Source organism: Dermacentor albipictus, chromosome 9 (genome assembly GCF_038994185.2).
Source record: "Dermacentor albipictus isolate Rhodes 1998 colony chromosome 9, USDA_Dalb.pri_finalv2, whole genome shotgun sequence".
In the NCBI taxonomy this organism is placed as follows: domain Eukaryota; kingdom Metazoa; phylum Arthropoda; class Arachnida; order Ixodida; family Ixodidae; genus Dermacentor; species Dermacentor albipictus.
The window spans coordinates 25,597,657-25,622,698 of NC_091829.1; the positions used below are offsets into that span (position 1 = coordinate 25,597,657).

General features: G+C 49.5%; 2 protein-coding genes across 5 annotated transcripts in view; one reads left to right on the forward strand and one right to left on the reverse strand.

Annotated features, from left to right (window-relative positions):
* LOC135901913 (peroxynitrite isomerase THAP4-like) overlaps positions 1–5,251 on the reverse strand; it is a 141,284-nt gene extending 136,033 nt beyond the window's left edge. For both annotated transcript variants that reach the window (XR_010564307.2, XR_010564305.2), the window contains exon 1: positions 4,713–5,251. The gene's annotated coding sequence lies outside the window, so the exon portion shown is untranslated. The remainder of the gene's footprint in view (positions 1–4,712) is intronic.
* Positions 1–25,042, forward strand: part of LOC135901912 (uncharacterized) — a 253,509-nt gene that overhangs the window by 119,909 nt on the left and 108,558 nt on the right. For all 3 annotated transcript variants that reach the window (XM_065431739.2, XM_065431740.2, XM_065431741.2), the window contains one exon: positions 9,102–9,184. The gene's annotated coding sequence lies outside the window, so the exon portion shown is untranslated. The remainder of the gene's footprint in view (positions 1–9,101; positions 9,185–25,042) is intronic.

Below are 25,042 nucleotides of genomic sequence, written 5' to 3' on the forward strand. Positions count from 1 at the left end.
TAGAGGCATCTCATGGCGGCCATGTATTGCGCTGACGTAGACTTTGAGAAGGGAAGCGCGTGTGTATATGTAGAGCAGCGGGCGAGGGCGACGTCGTGTAACGTTTTTTCTTGAGAAAATGGCGCGCACGCGTATTTCGAAGGCTGGTGGACGACGTAGTCGGGCACCGGGCTTTTCTTTTTTGCAGCGAAGCTGTATGTAGCTACCCTCCGGCGGTGGTTGATGTCCGCCCGTCTACGCGTCGCCGCGACACGAAAAAAATTTTCATCGCCACTTTCTCAAACGACGGCATGGCGCCTCTTACAAACAGATACATATCCGAACCCGGTAGCCTACCACCGCTACTACCCGGCCTTTTACACGGAGAGATGTACATTGTGTGAAGAAGGGTGGACCTACAACATATGTTTTGGGCTTGTCCTCGTACACCCATACAGAATAAAATAATTAAGACCAGAGAGCAGTGGGAGACCGCGTTGCTCAGCTGTGCACCGGAAGACCAACTCAAGGCAATCCAGCAGGCCGAAGATGCCGCCATAGCCCAAGGGCTCGAGGCCGTCATTTAGGTAGAGGCCTAGGTCTCAGATCTGCTGTGCACAAATAAAGTTTATTCCTCCTCCTCCTCGCCACTTTCTCGCGAATACTCTGTAGCTCTCGACCTAATGTAGGTACTTTAGAAGAAAAAAAATCATACTGAAGTTGGCCGCTTCGACGAGTCTATCATTACGCCGAGTTGCATTTACTTGTCATAAGTCGTTCACAGGAAAGTTGTAGACGTTACAGAATTCCAGTCTGCTGTCAATACATGGCCCTCTACGGAGGGAATACGGACACAGGAAACGGCTCTAACTCTTGTATTATCGATACTATACCGAAACACGTTATGTGACAATTTGCCGCTAAGACGACTCTATCATTACGCCGAGTTTCATCTATTTTTCATAATTACGTAATTCAAAGTGAAGTTGTGAATATTGCGGAATTCCCGTCTGCTGCCAATACACGGGCTTCTACGGGAGGGAAACGGACAGCCTCATGTTCGCAATATATATATATATATATATATATATATATATATATATATATATATATATATATATATATATATATATATATATATGCGTCGATTGAGGTAGAACACCACAGCTTCGCTGCTCGTCCTTTACAGAGTAGAAGGCTGATGAATTTTTTTCTTGTTTTCTTGCGTGATTAAAGTTCAGTTGGGAGCACTTCTGCGACGAAAGCAGCTCGAAAATATGTCTCTAAATATATAGCTCGACAAATGTGTACTATATAGCATTCTCACATTCGGCCGTCTAGCACGCACCAACCATACTTGCTGAAACCTCAAAAGAAAGAACGCTTCCATGCTTTAAAAAAATAAAAAATAAGTTGCGATCGTGCTGCCGGACACAGCATAAGGCGTCTGCTCCTCTTGTGCCCGCAGCAGCGGCTTGTCAGCGAGGGCAGGCACGGAAATCTCTCGAATGCAGCGAATGGAAACCGTACTCGTGCTCATTGCCGTTGTTGTTATTTGTATACGCAACGCACGAAACACACAGCCACACGCGCCAGTGACGAAGGACATGCCCTCGCGTGCGGCTGCCAACGTATGGCTTCACTGCATTGCTGAGAATTCTGCGGCGGAGTGACAAGAGTGGTTTGCCTGTGGCATAGCACCGACACACAGGCACGCCGTGCACAGAGCGCGCACTTGGGTGTTCTGGTTTAAAACGTGTACTATGCGACCACGGCTCGCCGTTGGGACGTATGTGCCCTTTCTTTTTTTTATTCGTCACCACCGCGCTCTTTTCATAATCGTCTCTCTCCCTCTCCACCCCTCTCTCTCGAGCATGGCGTTGCCTGCTTTGTTCGATGGCGCCGCGCAGACCCTCTGTGAACGCCCAATATATTTGGCGGCGGGGTCTTTTTGAGGCGCTTCCATATATGGGGGGAGTGGGGGGGGGGAAGAGACTATAGGCGATGCGTGCCGTGCGTGCGGCGACAAAGGGCACTTGGCCGCCCGTGGTGCCTCGTCATCGCCTTCGTAGCCGCATTGCTACAACTCGTTCGTCGCTTTTGGCGAGGTACGCTTTCAGGCGGCTGCACCGCCTTTCCCAGGCGTGCGAGGACGGTACAGATTCGCTGTGCGCGCCACATGGTTGAGCTTCGGGGACTGAATTCGCAAAGCTGGTCGTTCGCAGGAGCTGTGTGCCGTTGTGAGGCCTCTTTCGCTGATAAATGTGCCCTACGTTACGATTGGCTTGGACCTTTCTTTACGTGTGTGTGTGTGTGTGTGTGTGTGTGTGTGCGTGTGCGTGCGTGCGTGCGCGCGCGCGCGTATTGGCCATCTGTCAGTCCTGCATCTTGGCATTCTACTAAAACGGATTATTCGGCGTTCAGTGGACCGCGCTGAGCGGCTGGGCGTCAGCTTTGCACGACCGATGCATGGTGCTCTTGCTTGCAGATTTTTTAGGTGATCGATATGTGTCGCCTTTTGATGCTGTCTGGCATGGGTTTCACAAGACGCCCAGCGTGCGTTTCTTTTTATATTAGGGAGTCACGTTTGAACGCTCGCGAACCCTTTTTGAACGGCCCTTAAACTCGCGCGGACGCATAGCGTTTGGTTTGTGTGCGTCTGCGATCTTTGATCCATCTTACATTCAGTGAATACTTTGGAAATGCGGGATCTAAGGGCAAGACGTGAGGTCTTAACGCTGTGTATGTCTGTTTTCTGTTAAAGCCACGTACCGATCGGCCACAAACTCCGGCACCTACGAAAGCAATAAAAGAGGAACCGGGGCAGGACAATCAATATATTTCCCCTGCAACACTTCAAGCCCAAGAACCTGAGCATCTGCGTTTGACGCAGCCATTTGTCATGAGGCGTGCTTGTTACACTTGAGCTGCTGATGGCGCAGCTTGGTAGTGGTCGCAGGCTTGGTGCGGGTTTGAAACATCAGCTACAGTGTTAGTTACTTGAATGGCCAGGATTCGTCGAAATTTCGCATTTCCAGATCCTTCGTACACTTCCACTTTTTTCCCCCTCACATTAAACAGAGGTCAACGTTTCTCTGGCTTATTGCTCATTGGGACGCAGCGTCGATGTGTTGGTATATCATTGTGTACTAAAATTTTCCTTTACACGCTGTTTTCCTATGTCTATTTTGTGGTCCCCATTGTACATGGCCCTTGTGTCTTCTCGTTTATAATGCATCGTAAACTATCCACTTTTTTTTGGTATGACAGAGTTCTCGTATGATTACCTTACAAGCTTCGGCCGCGATACGCTTTGCAGTTCAGCTCGCGAACCGAGTTCCCCTCGTCTGAAAAAGATTGAACCTCATGTCCCTGTTCTGCTACTCTGCGTATTTCGTTTTATCAAACGGCGTTCTTCCATTACGCGGAGAACAAAGGGCCACTAACGCCGTTGGGAGTGCAAGTGGGCTGGGAGGCTGCAGGAACGACGTACGTTAAGACCCGAAGCTCGGGAGAGGCCGTATAAGATTGAATGCGGCACGGCATGGCAAAGGGGGAGAAGGCCTGGGACTACCACTTCAAGAGGTCGGCACCAATCGCACGCTCTCACAGCCCTCTGTCGTTGCGTAATAGGCGTACCTGTGACCGGAACGCTTCTCGAACACCTCCCGATTCGTTTGCCGGGTCGAAATGACCTTTGCGGCCGGAGCGCTCCCCCTGACATTCGTAACGGGCCCCTCATTCTTGCAACTCTACAAAGGACGAAAACGAGGCGTGGTGCGGGAAGAAGCATGGCATGCGGCGGAGATTCGAGATGATTCGTTTTGCCCCGTCGCGGTCGAAAGCGAAGTCGAACGTAAACGAGAAATGGAGAATAGAGAAGAACCGTGGGTTCTGGCTAACGGCTTGGTGAATGACAGTGCTAAAGGGCGCTCGCTCGGAAACAAAAGGAATTGGCCTGCTTCTGCTATCTAATCGGGAGGGCGGAAAAGGCCTACGAGGCAACGTTAATTCTGCTCCGAGGCAGGGAGCGTTGGACGTTGCTGAACCAAAAACTGTGCAGCGTTCCAGAAGCTATGTATAGGGTTGACTATGAGACTGTAATGAGCTCAGCATGGTTCAGGACTGCGCTGCAAACGAGTGTCCCACAATCAATGGAAAAGATCACTGTATGGTATACCAAAAACGCGGCACATTCCTTCCTTGCCACGTGCTGCCGCAGTTACTGTCACTTACGAAACAGGCAGGCTATTAATACCGGTAAAACGTAAGACGGGTTATCCGGAACGCGGTGTCAGAAAATTAGCATGCTGTGGACCAATCGAAGCGTCACGACTCGCGCAGTAGCGTTACCGTGGTCGCTTCTGCACACGCCGCTGGCATAATGAGCAAGAAGCTACACATCCTCGAATTCGTCAATCGCGAAAGTGAGCACAGTTGCTACAGCGAAATGATCACTCAACATAACGACGAAATTGCACAACGTAAACTCCAGCCACATTTGTGCAGTGTAGTCGCGCAAGACGGTATCGATGCATATAATGCCACCTGCGTACTCTCGGGCAACACCAGTGTTTTTGGGCCATGGCGTTTTCTACACAGCCTGCCTTTTAGCACATATATTTTAGCTGTATGCACAACAGCCCGTCTCACTCCTTCATCGCTATAGATCAAGCGCACATGTTAAGATGCGATGCAGCAGCTGAATAGAAAGTGACGCGTGTTCTACTCACCACGCAGTATTCAGCAGCTGTATTGGCGCCGGGTGGTTAACGAGCCTCCTCTTGTATGAAGCTCCGGCACGGCTGCGCGTGGCATCTTTTCCTGATTGTTCCTCGAACAGTCGCAAACCGCTGTGCACGTCCCAATTCTCGCTCACTACCACTTCACCAGAAACACGCGATGTCTTCTCGAAAGAACGCATGGCGGAATCCACCACACTCGCTTCCCTCGCTTCGCCAACTAAATTCGCGCTCCTGGCGGTATTCGCTCCACGGCTTCACTTTTCTCGGTTCCTTGCAAGATATCCCCGCTCAATCTGCGCTCGTGCTACATCGCACCAGGCGATTGTCTGGGTGATAGCAGGATATCATACTTCCAGGAGAGGAGAGGGGAGAAGGAAGCCGGGAATGGCGACTCACGCGATCCAAAGCCTGTCGTGTTACTGCTGGCGTGCTGTCAGCCGATACAATCGACGAAGAAGCTGCAGCCTTATCAGCCTCGGGTGCATCGTTGTCAATATGTTGTACGGCGTGAGGCTGCCACTGTAACGTCGTTGCTGTATGCTGTGCCGCAAGTGACTGGTGAACTTCGGAACAGTATACGTGATGAAACACGCGTTCATTGCTGCAGCATATATATTACCCGCCTCTCCCGACATCGAAACGAAATCTAGCCGATATGCTAGCTGACGTTAAGAGAGATAGAAAGAGAGAGAGGAAAAAAGAAAGAAAATGGAACTTCTAGGACATGTAATGCGTAGGGTTACAGACTGGGTTCCAAGGGAAAGGAAACGCAGTCGAGGACGGCAGAAAATTAGTTGCGGTGATGGCATTAAGAAATTTTATGGCGCAACTTGAAATGAGCTAGCGAATGGCGGGTGATTGGAGATTGCCGGGAGAAGTCTTCGTCTTGCAGTTCACATAAAGATAGGCTGCTGGTGATGATGATAACCGCATAAATATTTTAAAAAAATATTTAATAATGTGTGTGCTGTGTGTGCGTGCCTTCGGAAATGTATGGAGCTCTGTAGGACGTACACATAGATAAAATGTCGCACTTTGGGGTGCTACTATCGAAGTTTCTGTTTCTTGGGTCGAATTTTGAATGTCTCTAAGCAATAATAAGGTTGTAGTGGTGAACGTCAAAAATTCCACTATGTTGGGCAGCTCGATGCGCTCCAGTTTCGATAACGCTGCGCCGTTTTAGCGAAAGTCGCGGTTTAACGAAAAAATAAAAAAAGTGGCCCAGGACGAATGCGTGTAGGAGCGGACGATAAGGTCGGCTACCCGCCGTGATGAGGGCCGGGTCCACGCTTCCCGTCCGCCTGTTTTATTTCTTTTTCCCGCGGCCGTGCGTCCTTTTGTTCCTTCGTCGACGAGGCACGCGCGGTCGTTTCGGAGGCCCGATTTCCTCATTGCGAGAGCCTTGGCTCGGCTCGGCTTCGAGAGAGCGGTGGCTTAATGGACGCCGGATGATTTCACCGATGAAGAGGCGGCGAGGGAGCGAATTGAAAGCGCCATGAGCGCGGAGGAGGAGGGCGCTTTGGCGAAAACGTAGCAAAGGAATTGAACGGTTACACGGCCACCTAGGCAGCATTTTTTTTTGTGTGTGTGTTTGTGTGGAGGCGGTTGGGGGGCGCAGTTTTACTTTCTTGGGAAAAGAGCGGAGGCTTTTCATTCTAGTTTCGAATTGTGTTTCTCCCCTTTCTTTCTTTTTGGCGTCTTATCCTCCCATTCTTGTGCGTCCGTCGCTCTTTCACCCCCTCTCCACGCTTTTAAATTTCGCAAATTGCCCGTCGTTGTACCCGAATGGGGATTTATGCGGCCGTCATCCCCTCTGCGTTGTCTTCGTACCTCTAGCCTTCGTTCGTGCTCACGACCTGGCTTTGTGCCCCCCCACCCCTCGGCCCCCTCCTCCGACTGCTGGCGGAGCGACGGGTCACTTGCGAGTTCACGGGAGGTCACGTCTCGCGAGAAGGGACGCGACGGCCAACGGGTCAGTCAGCCTTTGGAAGAGAATTACTCCCCTCCCCCTTCCCCCTCGTTTATATACGTTTCCGGACGTGACGAGCTTACCCGTGCGATATATAACGCGCTCATACTTCACTTTTCATTCCTCTCTTTCTGCCTCTGCTGTAGACAATGCATGCGCATAAGAGTTGTGCGCGAGTGCTTTATTGTTATTGCGCTTGCGAGCGCAAACAATTTGTTTCTCCTGTGGGCCCCAGCTTTTCTGTGATCACATCTGTCTGTCTGTTTCCAAGCACATTGTGCGAGAAGGGCAAAAGAGGATTCCTAAACCCCACCACCCAAAGTATCGCAGGTATGTTTCCGAGCACCATGGCTTCTTGGGGTCGCTTGGCGTAAGCGGTTATATAAACTTGAGCGAGATAAAAAAAAATTTACCGCCTGTGACTGTAAAGTTAATGTGAGCCAGTGATAGGAGGAACGAACGCCCCGCTTTGTTCGCGTTGGTTCGCTCTGTCGACATACATCTCTATAAGTCAGGCGGCCGTCTCTGCCAAACACTTCTCGTTGTGTCATGTCTGGGCATTTCTCCAGGAATGCGTGCTTGCGTCATTTGTTAACCGCCAATGCAACAGCGTTGTCCGAAGTAACACAGTGCAACTCTCGAACGAGCTATACTGGGACGCTTGTGCTATATACAAAGTGTAGGGTTGGGAGTCCCTTTGCAGTAAGCACCTTATTCCTCAACTCTACTCGTGCTGTGGGACAATGTCATTTACATCGGTGTTTGAAGTTACTATAAATCGAATCTGGAAAACGGAAACAAATCTCGAAGCTATGGATTTGCTGCCTGCATGCGCGGGAAGTAATTTGGGAGCCGAAAACACGTGAAACATGCCATGTTTTAAGCACCACCTATTACTGACGCATCCTTGCTCAATTCGCCCCGCCTCCCCCCTCTAGCTCTCCCGTAACGCTTCGTGTCATCCGCCATAAATACGGAGCGAAAGGAACAGCGCAAGCTGTGGTGGCATTCCTAGCTGCGCTCCAGAAGCATGAGCCACTGTCGGCCAACATTGTGATTCCCGTCTGCCTAATGCACTTAAACAATGCCTACATCTTACCTGCGTTTTATTATACCGCTACGGATAAACAGAGCTTGGAAGTACGTGGGCTTGCAGAACGAATGGACGCGCACAGCGCATGTTGCATCCGTTTCAGTCCTAAATCTACGTCCTCCATCGCACTGTTTGCCCGTCATCGTGCAATTGTTCAAACCTGCCAGCTTGCCCCCTCTTGCTCGGGTTCTTTTTTCTTTTTTTTAATAGCGTTCACCATCCTGATCTTTCCGGCATCTTGCTCCTATTTTCATTGTTCCCGTTTCCACTTTGCCCGGCGTGGAGTCGCACGGCTCCCATGCCACGCCCTCTCCCATTTCATAATAATAGTAATCCTATTTTATATCCACTGCAGGACGAAGGCCTCTCACAGCGATGTCCAATTACCTCTGTCTTGCGCCAACTGATCCCTACTTGCGCCTGCTAATTTTCGAATTTCATCACCCCATTTAGTTTACTGCCGTCCTCGACTGCGTTTCCTTTCTCTTGGCACCCATGGTCCGCCGGTTATCCGTCCTACGCATTATATAGCCTGCCCAGCTCCGTTTTTTTCTCCTAATGTCAATTATAACATCGGCTATTCCTGTTTGCTCTTTGATCCATACCACTCTCTTTCTGTCTCATAACGTTACGCCTAACATTTATTATCTTCCATTGCTCTTTGCGCAGTCCACAACTTGTTAGCACCGGTAGAATGTAGTGATTGTACGCCTTTCTTTTCAATGACAGTTGTCAGCTTCCAGTCAGGATCTGGCAATGCCTGCCGTATATGCGCTCCAGCCCAATTTTATTCTTCTGTAAATTTCCTTCTCTTGATCAGGGCCGCCCGTGAGTAATTGGCCTAATGTACTCCTTCACCGACTCTAGAGGCTGACTGGCGATCCTGTACTCTTGTTCCCTTGACCGGCTATTGATCATTATCTTTGTCTTCTGCATATTCATCTTCAACCCCACTCTTACGTTTTCTCTGTTATGGGCCTCAATCATTTGGTGTAATAAGTATCTCTCTAAAGGTTTACTCAGTAATCTGACTAAAAAACAGGGCGGCACGACACCCGTCTTTTCGAGTGTAGTACCGTCTAACCTCGATGTAACAACGCAGTTATAGCGAGGGAAACCTTGAAAATTCCGAGAAGATATTAGAGTGTAAAGAATATGTGCTTATCAGGCATATATATTCACAACGAATATGTGATAGCATTTGTATTTTAGTGTCTAACGCGAACTTCGTTATGACGAGGTTTGGGTTATAATTTCCTAGCGTCCGTCTCAGTACGTCGTGCAAAAGCGTTCGTTATTTATTTCTCACTCGCAGGATCGAATCTCCTGTCAGCGTCGCTGCAGACGGCAAGAAGTGGAACAACGTGTCGGCATCACCGCCACGCGGAGGGACACTGAGTAAGTATAGTTCTTGTATCACAGCGCTTGTCTGCCGTGGGCATGCAAGAACGACGCTTGCATGAGCGATGCTTGCGCGAGCGTGGCACTCCGCCAGGTACGCTAGAAAGGTGCATCGGCAGTTCTTTATATATAAACTTTGCCCAGTTCCGTGCAGCAGGGTCGAAGCTGCGAAGCCTGCAAACGCAGATGGTTGCGTGGGATCGACAGCAAGGCGGGGTGAGATACCTCTAGACGTGTTTGCTCACCGGATTGGTCGAGACGCCCGTAGCTTCCGCTGTGCTGCACGGAACTACTGAAGAATAGTATAAACCGGTGATGAAACAGCGGCGAAGCAAATGGTCGAGTATAAATTGTCGCGAGTGGCAGAAACAAGTAAAATTTAAGTGGAAGGAGGTTGCGAAAAGGCGAGTGGCTCGTGGTATTCTTGCATCCACGCTTGATAAGCGCTCGTCTGGTTAACTAACGCTCGAGGAAAAATAGGCCCTATTATTTTGGCTTGCGAATGCAGGAACGAATGGATGAATGCTGCGAGCGTCCCCTTGGAAAAGGGGCGGTGGGTTGCGCCTCCAGCCTCTTGTAATTAATTTGCCTAATGTTCAAAACACACGCACGCACGCACGCACGCACGCACGCACGCACGCACACACACACACACACACACACACACGCACGCACGCACACACACACACACACACACACACACACACACGCACGCACGAAAGACACATACACATACGAAAGAGAGACGGCAGCGTCCCCTAGACAGTTTTATGTCTGTCGGTGCAACTTGTGCCGCAGTGCTCTTAGCTTCTGCCTGTGGCGGTGGCGGCGCTAAACCGTACGGAAAAAACCAGCTTGACAGGGCAGGTGCTACAACACCCGTCTCAAACGGGATACTCGTATTATCGTCATCGAAGACGAGGCATGGGCGCGGCGTTGCCACACTGATGCCATTCTTGCGGGATTGCCACTTACCAATCTTACCATTTAGACGAAACTGCCAAAAACGAATGGAAGCAATAAAAGGTCGATGGACGTCACAAAGATAGCAAGACACAGGGGAGGGAGTGATAGAAACATATACTTGGCTGTGGCCGTCTGCAGCAAAGAGAAAAGCTACGTTTTCGTGAACCTGATGAAGTCGCGTCGAGTCGGCTTGTCGGGCCGAAAAGCAGTCGTCGCATTCATGTTAGTGCTACCGGGTTGGGCCAAGCGAGCGTCAACCCGCTTGCAAGGGGCCGGTCTACTCGGTAAACCTAAAGGGTGCCTCAATACTACATTGGCGCTGGCATCGAGGCTTCCAAGGCCAACCCGCACGGCAAGATGAATCTAAACGCTGTCGTGTCGGGCTGGGTCATGAAGGCTTCTGACTCTGCATACGTGCTTTAGAGTTCATGCAAATCTATCTAGAGAGAGAGAGAGAGAGAGATGGTCACTTTGGAGTTTAACCGAGTACATGCTCTCGTGGAGTGTCGTGCTAAGCACGGCGCCCAGTTACGTAGCGAAACTACCGCATTACGAGTAGCCATCTTTCTAGAAAACCTCGCGCAGCTGCTTTTGGCTCGCCGCTTGCAATTTGTGCGCCAGCGCGTAAACACGGCGCCGCGCCCGCCATTGTTATATATCCACTCGGAGACAAGGACAGCAGAATACTAAGCCAGAGTAATGTAACGTAACGTGAGGAAAAAGGAAGTGAGCGGAGACGGTCGGGCGTTTCTGGAAACTGCGCCAGCGTCCGTTTCTTTTTGTTGTTCCACTTAGAAGGATTCGCCGAACTGATGCTGCCTTTTCTGTACCTCTAGCTGGCTGCGCCCGCTGCAGCGTATTGTGTCCAGAGCTTCGTGCGTGCTAGCCAGCCTCCTGCGGACGGCCACATTACTATACTATACTATACTATACTATACTATACTATACTATACTATACTATACTATATTATACTATACCATACTATACTATACTATACTATGCCATACTATAATTGATTTCAAGTAGTGATCCGTATGTTTTGGATTATCATAAAAATCTAAAATTAGTTTCAGTCAAAAGACGCCTACATCAGAAGGTTTCGCACATACGGTGCTACCTTTTTTTTTTGTGCTTGTGTGTGTCGTGTCTCTATACATCATCATGGCCACCCTATGCGAATGACATGGTATATTTGAGCCTTGTAGCATTACTGGCTGGAACTAGCATACCGTTATTTGATGTATCGACTCTCATTACCTAAGAATAACGTTAAATTTTCCTGTGCGACGAAGGGATGTTACCAACTTACCACGCACTAATCCATACCGGTTTTTATAGACTCGCCAGCACGCACTCATTGACGTAAAGGTAGTCATTATAGATTAATTTACTCTCAATAGTCATTGCAAGTCTGAACAGCCGTCGCTTGCAATTCTTTGGATTTCGTTTCCTCAGTTTTACTTTTGCCGTTTTATAGACACTGCTGATTTGTTATTGTAGTAGTCCCCATAGTTAATATGGATGATAGGCCAACGATCAGGTTGTACAATGATACAGTGCACCGTGCTAGTATGTCGTTCCCTTTGTTGGTTGCTAATAATCCCTGTCGCTTCTTTCTTTTTTTGTGCCAACGAAAACGTACTGAGCCGCACCGCCTTTATTTCACGCGTTAGGTTGTTTCACGCTAAATTCTCACCATAGCACAGGCTTCCGACACGCGAAAAGCACAACAGCAGGGTTTTTAGAGCTGGTCTTATTGGTATGGTGTCAACGCAATACGGTAAGCACTGCGAACACACGAAGACTGCTAGAATTAGACAAGATCCGTGCCTTATACTTGTTCCGTGTTTCTGCTGTTTATAAGGATCGACATTTGGGCGTGTTGGTACTGGTTGAACTTCTTGAAGGGGCCGCGCAAGACGACGAAGACAGAAGGCAGGGACCTACAGGACAGCGCTGTCCTGTGTGTCCCTGCCTTCTCTCTGTCTTCGTCATCTTGCCCTTCCCCTTCAAGATGTTTCGGCTGTATACCGCATTCGTACGAAACGCGCTGGCTGTTGGGTCCTTTGCACGCGGAGGGTGGTCCCGCAATTACTTCGCGCGTAGCGTGCCCACAGCGTAAGCTGTTCTGAAGCTTGAGAGGCGGACGGAAGATGGCCGGAAGGGTGACGCTAGCGTGTGTCAGTGTGTTACTGTTCTCCTTGTTCGGTCTACGTCTATTTCCGCCTGTACAGCGTACGGACGGTCCCTTCGCCGTCCTTTCTTTGTTGCCGAGTTTTCCTTCCGCGTTTCTCGGCGCGCCCGGAGCGCTAATCCGGAGTCCGGCTAATCCCCTCTCGCGCTGTCCGGTGGCGCGCGCGTGCGGAAACGAATACAATGGCCCCCTAATCTCGTTCGTAAACCGTCTACGCGCGGGGTATACGTCGGATGACAGCGGGCGCGCCGTTCAGCTCCGTGGCCATGCCTGGCTTCGCAGTCTTTGTCCTTCTTCTCCCCGTCTAATCCGCGTAATCCGCGGATGGCATTGGGAGGCGGGAAGAGAGGGACGCCAAATCTGCTCCCGCCGGGCTCGACGCGCACGTGGACACAGTGTTGAAGCCCCTTCTGTTTGAATAAGCCTCGTCCTTCGCGTATTTGTACTCCAGCTTGAACTTTTATCGTTTTATTGTTTGTTTCCGAAAAAAAAAAAGAAGAAAGTATTGGGACAGCTGACCGGTGCACGTTTCCCTCCTTAGGATGTCCAGGAATTGCCTTGCGCTTGTCTCGTCGTGCGCGCGTGTGGTCGGTAAACACGGCCCCGTGCTCTGTGCAAAAGAATACCCCGGCCCTGTGGGTGTTCTTAGTCCCCGTTCCGCTTGGGTCGTGTGACGATCTTTAGCGGCTGTATTGGTGGATCCTGGTTTGCGAAAAGCACCCGTTTTGCGGAGTCCTCGGCGCTTGTCAAGCCTCAGGTGAGCGGGCCTCAAGAAGTGCACCTCCCGGTCCCGGTTTCCACTCTGAGATTTGGCTCATGGATGCGTGTAGCTGCGGGCCGTTGAATACCACCTCGCAATGATATTATTGCTTGTTGGAATCGCTAATTAAAGTATAGGTGTTTGCGGTCAAACAGCATGAAAAAAGAAAGGCGATACGAAAGGGTGCGTGTCGCTTAACTGTGAAGGGGCGTGTTATTGCTGCTGTGTTATGGGTGGAGTTGTAACTTCGATGCAGGGCAGCATTCTGTGTCTTAATTACTCAGTTGCCGTTGCTTAAATCAGTCAATTCTCGGCGTTCTTTTCAACTGTGCCACTCCGAATAGTACATGTCGCAATCGAATCAGCTTTCGGCTTGGATATCAGTTAACCGCAAAGGCTGTTTAATGGGGACACTAAAGAGACTACATACATACATACATACATACATACATACATACATACATACATACATACATACATACATACATACATACATACATACATACATACATACATACATACATACATACATACATACATACATACATACGTACGTACGTACGTACGTACGTACGTACGTACGTACGTACGTACGTACGTACGTACGTCTCGCGCCGGCGCCGTTTACATTCTCGTTGCTGTTCCCTACGCCGCTCCTCGTACGCATATTGTTCTTCGGGCGTACGAAGTATACGTGCCCGCCCCATCGATAACGCAGCTGTTTTTAGCGCCGATACCTCTCCTGCATATGTACTGCGATAACCTTGATGTCACGCTATTGTTCACGGCGAGCGTTCTAATCCGTTCTGCATTTTGAGATGTTAGAAATAGCTAAGACCGTTTCTGTTGCAGGACGCCGGAAGAACTACGGAACGTTAGTCATATACAGTTTTCGCTGTAAAAAAGAAAAAGAGTATAACTTTGATCTTCATTTTCTCTTCTAAATATCAGCCTATTACCGTAACATTAACGAAAATATAATCTATAGTGAATAGTTCAGCTGTCTAAACGTTCTTATTGTTCCTGTGCAGTGTCCCTCTAAATCACCTTTCCTTTGCGTCATCACCCGTAGTATAGCATGTAGCGTTTGCATTTCTGCTATATAGCTTAGTCCGTCCCCGGATATGATACATTGAGAAGTGCTCATTAACGGTTACAGAACTTGTGAGTGCGTTCGCACGGAGACAGAGAGAGAAGGGGAGAGAAGGCTGGCACATAGAACAGAGGGCTCTGCGTGCAGCCGGGTCGTACGGGCTGCTTCGACGTGACGTCGGCGCCGCCGCAGTATTAAGGCACCCTATAGCGGGCCGTGCATTTGCGCGCACATCTGTCTCGACGTAGCTCGCACAATCCGGGCCACGTGATCGCCGCCTTTGGCATACAACGATTGACGAACTGTGCACACCCATCGGGATATAGTTTTCTGAAGCTGGCCCTCGTCCGAGCGGCGTTCCCGCGCAGTAATCCACAGGCCGGCCGCCGACCTATACGGAGTCGTGAGGTACGGCGAGGCTCGGCGCGAAAGCCGTTTCACGTTTCTCCCTTTTCGCGCTAAGCGGCATTTCCGAGAGAACAAGGCACAACACACACGCGGGCACGCACTCTTGCGCGCGCGCGCGAGCAGCACGCAGGACTCGGTTGTTCGTTCGCCCGAGAAGCAGCTGGTTTGGCGCGTGATTTGTTACCTGGTTGGTCGCACGGCTGGAACGAGCGAGCGAGCGAGCGAGCGAGCGGGCCGGCGCAGAGCTATAGGAACCGTTTACGTTAGTGGCACGTCGCGCCGCCTCCTTCCCCGCCTCCCCACTTGCTTTTTTTTTATTGTTCTTCTTTAAAATCGCGCGCACTTGCTCTCGGTAGCCTTTCGGCGCTGCGCGCGGAACGGCTTCTATAATCTCGCGTACTGCGGGCGCCAAGTGCCGCGCCACGATGAGAACTGACTCTTATATAACAGTCGGTCTGTGGCTGTGTGGTCTTTCCTTGGGTCTCACTCACACAGGGGGATAATTCTTCGTTCATTCGTTCGATTGAATTTCAACACTCTGTAGCCTGCTCGAAGCAGATTTGTTCTATCTGAGCCAGCCGATTACGTTCGCTCACTTCCGTGACATCGCGGTGCAGGCGAGCTTATTTAAATGTCGGCGTCCCTCGGGAACTGCTTCGGAGTGCAGATGCAGATATACGGCGCGGTTTTGTGAGTGCGCAGCTTGCCCTGAACTGGTCGGCGAGTGTAGAGCTCGCGAAGCAGCGACCGCCGGCTGGACCCACACCTGACGTTTGCAGGAATATATATATATATATATATATATATATATATATATATATATATATATATATATATATATATATATATATATATATGGAACAAGTGATGCAGAACGACGGGAACGCGAAGACAAATAACAGCACGTATGCCAACTATACCGACTTTTCTCGGGGGTAAAACTTTCTTTTTTTTTTCTTCTTTGCGCCGCCTGAACAGTAATGTTAGTGGATAATGTTCAGTTGGTAGTTGTATATATCGAGTGTTGCTCTGTGATCCTATACTCGTCGCCTTGCGCCGCTGGTTCGCCTTCGACACGAACTGTGCCTACTGGCAATATAGAAACGAGATTATGCATTATAGTAACACGCAGTTTATTATAACTGTCGCGCCATCGTTCTGCTCCTTAGAGTGCGCATTCGTCACCGCGCCCAGTGAAAAAAACTAGCCCAGCCGATATGCTGGCGACGGAGGGGCCGGCCTATCTTCTCCTAATTTTTTTATTAAACAAACCAAGAAAAAAGAAAGCTTAAAGCAGGAAATGAAAATTGCGTGTTCTGCAACCTCCCGATTCTTGGCAAATCCCCCGTTGCGGATACGTTCCGTGTTTAAGGATCATGGTCATCTCCAAATGCAAATGCTTGCTCCACAGAAGTGCAGCACGTGTTATATATAGCCAATTCAGTATTCTGCGCGTTATGTGACGCAAAGTGCCAGGCGTAATTACAGCGCTGGCCTTCGTCTTTAACGCTTCATCAACGCCAATGATTAGCTCCGGGCGTCGTGGCTGCCGTCAGCAGTTACGGCAACGGATTTGAGTTCCAGGTTACAAAATATGCCAACGGCTAGGTTGCCAGCTTTCCACGCGATGAGGAGACGTGTATACGGCAGCAGCTTTCGCGTTTTCGAGCATGACGCACATACATACGAGCTGACGTGCGCTCGATTCGCTGCTGCGAGTTTTTACACGCTACGTAAACTCGTATGACGCTCGTTGCCCTCTGCGGATTGGTCGGTCTCATCATGGCGATCAAGGCAGAAAGCTGGGCTAGTTGGTGTGTCATCATTATTCAAAAGACTAGGGCAATATAGCAGGGACAAAGACAGAGAAGACTACAGGACGAGCGCTGTCTTTGTCCCTGCTATTTTTCGCTAGTCTTTTGAATAATGGTCTCATCATGACGCCAGCAGTTAGGGCCTGTTTACGCTCGAGCCGCCCATCGCCGCAAGCCGCACCGCACGTGTGCGGTTGCGCGAAAAAATTGCACACGTCGAACACTTGTGCACAAATTTCCGTTTACACTGTGTACACAGTGTAAACCGTGCACATTGTAAACCGAAATTTGTGCAGAAGTGTTTGATACGTGCAATCTTTCGCGCGACCGCACGCGTGCGGTGCGGCTTGCGCCGATGGGCGGCTCGAGCGTAAACAGGCGCGAGCGGCCGCCGCCGCCGCTCTGGCGTACATGCGATACCATTTTCGAGCGGCTCCTCAAAGATGAGGGAGAAACGAAATGAAAAAAGAAGAAAAAGTGCAGAAATCATATACGAATATTGTCAATGACTGTCGCTTTCTCTGTAATGAATCCTGTTTCTCTCTCTGTCTTTCTCTCGTTAGATCTCGTTATGTTTTCCAAATCTTCGAAATTTATACAGTCCTCCTCCTATACGGCGAGACGCGTTCTCCTGTTGTGCCTTGTTAGCCGACACTGACTTGCGCTGATTTGCGAGGGCGGTTGCGTCAGACGCGTTGGATTATGCACGCCTGCGCAGCTTTCCAGACTTCGTCGCGAACCGATTGTTTCGCTATACTTCTGCACTGCCGGCAGCGCACCTTGCTCTAACTCTTGCCGTCGGAACAACGAATGGCTTCGCCGTTTTCTCGTTGCCAAGAGCGGAGCGAGGCGCCTGCTGCCTAACAAAGAAAAGAAGCAACAACTGAACACGGGTTTTCGTCTATCACTAACGGAACGTTTTGTCTCCGCTCGTCGAGCGAAGAGCAGTATTTTTTTTTTTTTAGAGCCTAATTATGCCTCCTGAGGAAACTCTGACGGTACACCCGCGATGCGGCAACGTACTCGCTGATTGGCGTAAAGTTTGAAGATTGTCGTGCTTGCAACGCGTCGTGACTATATAGTCACGGAAGGAAGGAATGTAGAGGAAGCAGATACATTTTGAGTGATTACACGCGTCTATCACCACGGAATGAATCAAGAGGGAAAAGAAGAAAGACATTGTTTGCGCTTTGTGGCGCAGTGTACACAGTCTCAAGTAATATCTGCGCATTGCTTCACTTTGAGAAGTCTTTGTCTGGGCGGGGATTGGCGCATTGTCAGGCATTCAGTTGCCTTTTGGCCAACCCTTCCCGCTGTATACCACTGGATATGTATGCTTGAACTGATGATGAAATAAACCATTCATTAATTCATTTAAGTTGCGTGGGATTTCGTGGCGGAGTCTCGTTGCTGCAGGAAGCTTCGATGTGCAGAGTAAACCAGGTTAAAACAAAATGGCTGCTAAAACTATTGTCAAGGTTGCTCTCTCGCTTGTTAAGGTCTTGCATCGCGACTTACGGTTGGATCGCTACTGTAAATGTTCCACTCACGGACCCCGCGCACGCGCACAATAGTTAGTTGGACGGACGGACGGGTGGATACTTGCGTTATTCGCAGTATTTGTAAAAGAAGCCGTTGGCGAAACACACGCGAGAGTCGTGTCGGCCGCCGCTTTGTGTTCGCGGCGGTGTAAGGGCTTTGTGTGGTCATGGTAAACACTTTTGAAAGCGCTGCTATATAATCGATGTGCTAAGATACGGGCCATCTCGTTCAGCGGAGCTTGCAGCTACACGGACCGGAAGGCTCTTCATTCTTTGTGTGTGTACCTACGTGTGGGCGTGCGTGTGATAGCGTGGTTATGTGCACTCATTGTCGGTTGCAACATGCGCTATTTACTCGTCATGAAAGAGCAGCTTTTTTTAAAGTCTGGAAACTTACGTCATAATATTTTTCTATATTCTTATCTTTTTTAACGTATATGTACGCGCAACGACGGTGTTATCAGTGGGCCTGAGTATTAGTTCTAGTTTATTTATTATAGAAGAAATATGTAACACGGTGGCGCAGTTGTATGCGGAAGCCTTGTGTGGTTCAAGAGGCACGTAATTTATTCATCGAGTTGTTTTGATTACAGAAGAAACTTTCGGCAGCATTTGTCGTTGACCGACACACATCGTTACTTATTCAAACATGCGCTCCTTCATGCCTAATCATTTCTTCGTTTCAATAATCGTTTAAGAGCATTCGGCTGGTCGCTTCCGTGCAGTCCTGCGATATATTGCAAAGGTCTAACAAAGCAGCATATATAAGAATAATCGCGGCGATAAAGCGCGCCCCTATGTAGTTAACAATGCCGGAATAACGTTACCATGCAAAGCCGTTTGGTTGTGTATTTCAGCTTCGTCGTTATTTTTATACAAACCGTCAGAGCCCTCTGAAACGACCAGTCCATCGATCGACGGGTTCTACTGTACTTTTTTTCTCCTCCCTTTTTTGCATGTCTGAGTGGCTCGTTTGCAAGGTTATAGTTGCATGCATCACTGCGTGCAATTGTGCGGATAAAATGTGCACGCCTGTGTGGCGGTACGTGACGTGCTTTTGCAATATGCGCTGCTATCACTGTAAAGTAACTTACGCCCCCTTAAACGTGGATATAAGGATGTAAGTGCGCCTATAACCAACACCGCTACACATTTTACAGTGTACGAGCGTTTTGAAGCATGTCGGCTACATTGTTTGCGTCGCGTTTGAAGTTCGGAGAATGCTGTTTCGTTGGCCGGGACTCTAACGCATTTTTACACGCTCCTAACATCGTGCAGTGCTTTAGGTTTACCCATTGGCTGGTGCCAAAAAAAAAAAAAGCACGAACTTGAAAAAAGAAATAAAGTAAACGCGTCGAGTTGTATGAAAGGTCTAGTTATGCGCATTGAGACTGAATATAAAATCTGACGGTACAGATCGCGCATGCGCGCTGATGCGGATGCTTCGCGAATTATGCATAAAAAAAAAAAATCGGGCCTTTGATGCGTGCGGAACTTCGCGTTCATATCGAACACTGCCCGGGGAAGCTGCGGGTCATGTTTCGCGTAATGGACGTCGCCTTTCTCCGGGTGATCGAATTAACCCAGTTTGCATGATGAGCGCGGAACTGTTCCATTCTCAGAACGATCGGCCGCTGCAGAACAGCCACGGCTGTGTACGTGGGACCTGAAACTTTCGCCGGGCTCCGGTCATTCTAAATGCGGTGCTCTTCGCGAACTTCCGGTTTCCCGTGGCTTGTTGTTCACTGTTAGCTTTCTCCCCCCCCCCCCCCTCTTTTTTTTTCTTTGCTACTTTGCCGCTCCTGTTCAGTTCGAAGGTAAGGTGGGACTTTTCTAGTGGTAGACGGCCGGCCGTGTTGTGCGTGGTTGCGAGATCAGATGTTGTACAGTGCGCACGCGTGCATTATAGGAATCATGGATGATTCCCGGGAAGGTGGTCAAACCGGCAAGGTCATGTCTGCCGGTGAATGCATGCAGCTTTCCGTTACAGTGTATAGTGCAGGCTCTTATCCCGTGCCCTTCGAACAGTCGCCAGCGTGAATATATAGGTCGGCACGCTCCCCGTGCTTCTAAGGAACGCGCACACTTTCAATCAGCACTTTCAAAAACAGGCAAAGGAAATCTGTGTTGCTCTGTGCTTTACACGCGTTGCCTGTGTTACACGTGTACTAGTCAGAAAAAGAAATAAATAAAGGAAAACCAACTTTTGGAAGGCATTGGACTGATAGCTTCGTGTAATATGTCCGGGCGACACGGTTTATAGAGAATATATAGGAACAGGAAATTCGTAAAATGGATTTTCGTGTGCGCACCCGCTGAAACCTGATGAGGACACCATAAAAGCGCGCCTGTTGATGCGGCTGAAAGTTGTGGTGGAGGAAGGTGAGCTGCAACCTGTATATCATATTTCAAGTTTTGGGCAGCTTAAGGCACCTAGATGACACCCCCCCCCCTTTTTTTTTCTTCTTTCTTTTCTTCTTTCTGGTGGGTAGGTAGGAAGGTTTTATTTCTTTTTTCCCGTCGGAGGAGGAACCGTCGTATTGCCGCTCGCAAGACGTCATACGAGGGAGCAAAAACTGTGAGAGTAATACCTTGTGGTACATTGGCTGAGTGACTGTTCCACTGTGCTGCTCGGCACGATGTCGCAGGTTCGACTTCCGCCCAGGACGGTCGCATTCTCATCCGGGCGGAATGCGCAAAATACGCGCTTCTGTGTGAACGCTTAGATGCACGTTAAAGATAATCAGAATTGATCGTTGCTGTTACAGCGATGAGAAGGAAGCTGTCGATCACCAGGAGCAAACTTGGTTACTCAATTGTGGAGCGTGACACGTGACTCTTGCGCCTGATTAACAGGTATTTCGCCTATACACAGCTGGGCAGTCGAGGCTCACTGCGATGTATGTATACTATACTATCAAAGTGTTGCCTATGTTAAAACATATGTTACCTCGTTTCGACTGCTACGTTCACTTCCTGTGCGTCGATCGTCATCGCGCGACGTTGTTAATCGGCGTCAAATTTGGTCACCTGTCATCATCCAGGCGACATTTTATCGTCAACCGCCATTGTAGAAAACGCACAGATCTCTGCGGGGCAGACAACATAACTTTGTGCCTCCGCGCTTCTTCCCCCCTCACCCCCCCTCCCTCTCTCTCTCTGTAACGGACATCTTCCTGTCGAGTGTGTTTAGAAACATTCCTGTATAGATGGGTCCGCTGTCATAATTCCACGTTTCACTCGCTGGGATCCTGCATACGAAATGCCTCTTGTACGACGACCGGGTTCCGGCCCAGCGCAAACGCGTCGGCGTTGAAACCTGCGGCGACAACGCCCGTTTTGCGGACACGGGCTTCGACCCTGTGCGTAACACGAGCCGTTTGTTTACTCTCGTCTTAATGAACGCGCGCTAGTCATAATGAGAGGTGCGCGTGTAATGTACACGCGGAAACATGCACACACACTGCGCGTCTCACATGCACGAAGCGCGCGCGCTTCTCGTGTATATAGCGCATTTATTATGACTCGCATTTACCGCGTCTCATGCCACGTATACATACACATGCGCATTCCGCGCCGTTCGGTATCGCGGAGTAGTCATTTGGCGCGCGGAAACCTACCTGTGCTTCCATGTCATGCGATCTAAATGCGCGCACGGGTGTATATACATAGTCCTCGACCGTATACGTAGCGTATATATTTCCATCAGTCGTCCTGTTCGTATGCATAAGATGACGCACGCGCACCCACACGTGGTTCGCAAATTAAAGTGCTGTCTTCACGGTCGGCGAAAGTGCGAGGGTGAGAGGGGGAGGGGGGCTCCCGTGACCTACCTAATTGGAAACTCGGAGAAAGATTGACGGTGCCTGTCGAGCGGCGTGTTTATGTCGCATATGTACATGGTGCCGCGGCCGGGTTGGGTTTCGACCAACGTTGCCGCGCCGCTGTGTTATAACCCTCTGTGGATGTCGTTGCGTTGGCAGACGGTATGCAGCGCACGAGTGCGTTTGTGCTACGCGTTAGTGAGGCGTACTAACCGCGCAAGTGTTAATTTATCATCTGCCTATGATGGCGATAGCACTCTTGAGCATTGCGTTTTTTAGTTCTGTTCACTACCATTCCGCATTTATTTTATTTATTTATTTATTAAAGGGACCACTACACTGGAACAGCCAGCGCAACTCGCCTAGTGAGTGTACAGCTCTTGTAGCTGTGGATAATAACGTGCTCACGTGTTGTTATGAGCTGTTCTTTGGTCCGTACATACGACAGCATGCACCGTACAGTATGGCGCTTCGACCGTTTCGTTTGCCGCTCATGAGCTGCTGCCGCCGCCGGCCGCCGGGGGAAGGAGGGGTTGGGGGGGGTGGATGCGTTAAAGTTGGCTTCGATGGTGAGACCCGTAGGTGACGTACACCTTTCTGAAGCGCTTGTACTTAAAGTGGACGGAAGCACAAACCGGTCAGCAGTCGGGATAATCAAGAGACATTTAAACTATTGGTGAACAACAACAACAACAACAACAACAACAACAACAACAACAACAAAATCGTCAGGGAAGAAATTGATACGTCTGGATCGGTTACAGGCATATATGTAGCGGTACAAATTAGAGAAGAGTTGAGGAAGAAAAAGAAGAACAAAGATTCAGGAGATGTAAGCCAAAATGTTAGGATGAAAAACATTTATGGCATACCAGATTAAATGAAGCAAATTTGTCAACGCCTCGTTTCATAGGCGAGGCCAATAAATCAACGTCTTTGCCATCGTCATAGGTAAAACGAAAGATTCTTGGGTTTTACGATGTTGAACCGGCGATATCGTTCAAGCGACGTTCAAGTGACGTCCAGGTATACAATTTTCTTTGCGGATGATGGAAGGTTGAATTTCCTAAGGATGCCTGGCTGCCAGTGGCACGAAACCGCAGCTTTCACGTAGATGCACGATATGTGTGCATACATATAGGTTACAGAAAATTTATCATACACCCACAATGAAATGAGTAACGGTGTACCGAAATAGTTCCCCAAAGTCGCCGCACTTCTTTTCGATTACGCGCGCATTCGCCGGTGATGACGTGCCCGCCGCTGTCATTCATCGCGGCCTCCAATAATAATAATACTCGCGCGAAGGCGTTTATATCGGCATCCGCGGCGGCGCTTTCTTTATGGATACGTATCAGCCACGTCGCGGTGGGCGGGCCGCGCCGTCATTCATCAAGAGTGGTCGTGAATACGTTCGCCGGGCGACCAGTAATTGGGCCGCGCGCGCGGGCCGGCTCCCGGCTGCCTGAGACGTTACGGGGATTACCGACACGCGCGTGTGCGCGCGCTGAACGATGTGTTGCTCCGCGTGATTAACGGTCACTTTCGGCACCACGTAGGGGCGTGTTATCCGCGCGGAGTGTCTTTAATCCTGCTTAGAGCTCCTGTCTTTCCCTCCCCTTTCTCTCTCTCTCTCTCTCTCTTTGGGAACGCGTCACCGTGTGCGCGCCACTCGCGTCGTCATATATAAAAGCATTATCCAGGTGTTTATTAGGACAGCCCGTTAAGCCGCCCTTGCACTGGCTATGGTGCTGCACGAGGTCCTGGGTTCGACCACTGCTGTTGTGGCCGCGCGCATTCTGATGGGGACGGAATGCGAAAACGGTTGTGGCGTGTACACGCCAGCATTTGGTCGCACGTCGAAGAAGGGAGAAGGGGTTCTTGAAGGGATAAGGAAAGGTTGACGCTCAGTTAGGAGTACCCCGCTCCTGCTCTCTCTGTACGGCGTCCCCTGTAATAGTTTCGTGGTTTTGGCGCGCGAATATCAGTCGTTTAAAAATTTTGTCACTTCTTTATGTTTTCGCCCTTCTGTAGATCAGTGTGACGTGCTGTTGGATGTACTTAATTAATCGCCGCTGGCCGAGAAAATTTGGCGTCGCGCAACGTCTGCAAGTTAGTGTTGTTTGGCTTAGCGTTATACTTTTCCCGATATATGCACAGCAGCAGCATTTCGCGGAGAGATTAGCGCGTAGCTTTATCGCTCGTCAAGTTATTGGAAAAATTATATCATCGTGACTTTGTCGATGCTTTTGCGTAAATCATCGTTGTGTGTGACGCGCTGAGCGTGCGCCTGAAGTCTGTAACATGTTCATGAGCAGCGCATTTTAGAGCGAGAGCTGCTGTTTACGTTACTTCAAGTTTTTGTGTCGTAACTTATGGTAACTTGACTAATTGTTATGTGATAGACTTTGTCGCACTCGCGTTTGTTTCGCAAGTGCCCAGCGAAAAAAAAAGTACTTATTCGTTCCAGCTAAGGGCGCGATATTTCTTAGGTGTGCTCGAGACTAACGTCAGCCGTCGTTTAAAGAGTCATGGCGTCATCTTTGTCACCATTTCGTCGGCGCAGCTAACGCTTGTTTTTTTTTTTTTTTGGGTGGCACTTAAAGCCAAATTCACTTGGGGCGATTTTTTATCATTCTATTAAAAAAAAGATTCATCTGACACTTGCGGTAGCTGGCGTCCTGCTGCTGTGCTAGAGGTCGCGGGTACGATTTCCTGCCGTGGAGAAGGTGAGGAGGTGGCGGCTAAATAGAAAAAAAAACGAAAAAAAAGGAAAACGCTAGTCTACGTTAGGTTTAGGTACTCATGGAAGAACATCAGGTGATCAGAATTATTTCGAAGTTCACTATATACCACGTCTCTCATAGCTCTAGTGTTGTTTTGGGACGTTAAGGTCAATAAATAAATCAGTGCAAAAGTCAATCAATCAATCAATCTTGCCGGACCGAGCAGTAATCTCGTCCCTCGTTTTTATAGTAATATAAACATTTAGCACTCCTGCCGGTGCCAACCGCTCGCGTTTCCATTGCTCAGTTTGCTGTTTCAAGCGTCGACAGTATAGTTAGGCCGAGGAAGTAAGTGAGGCGGAAGAGGGGTGCAAGCCAGGGTTGGAGCCTGCTTTTGCACCCAGTTGCACCCGAAGCAGTTCAGTTCCTCGGGGCGTCGCCGGCTGTGAAAGTCGTTCGGCGAACGGGCGAAGCCTTATGCTGCGCTCACTGCGCGACCGTTTATAGACATGGCGGCTGCGGCAGCAT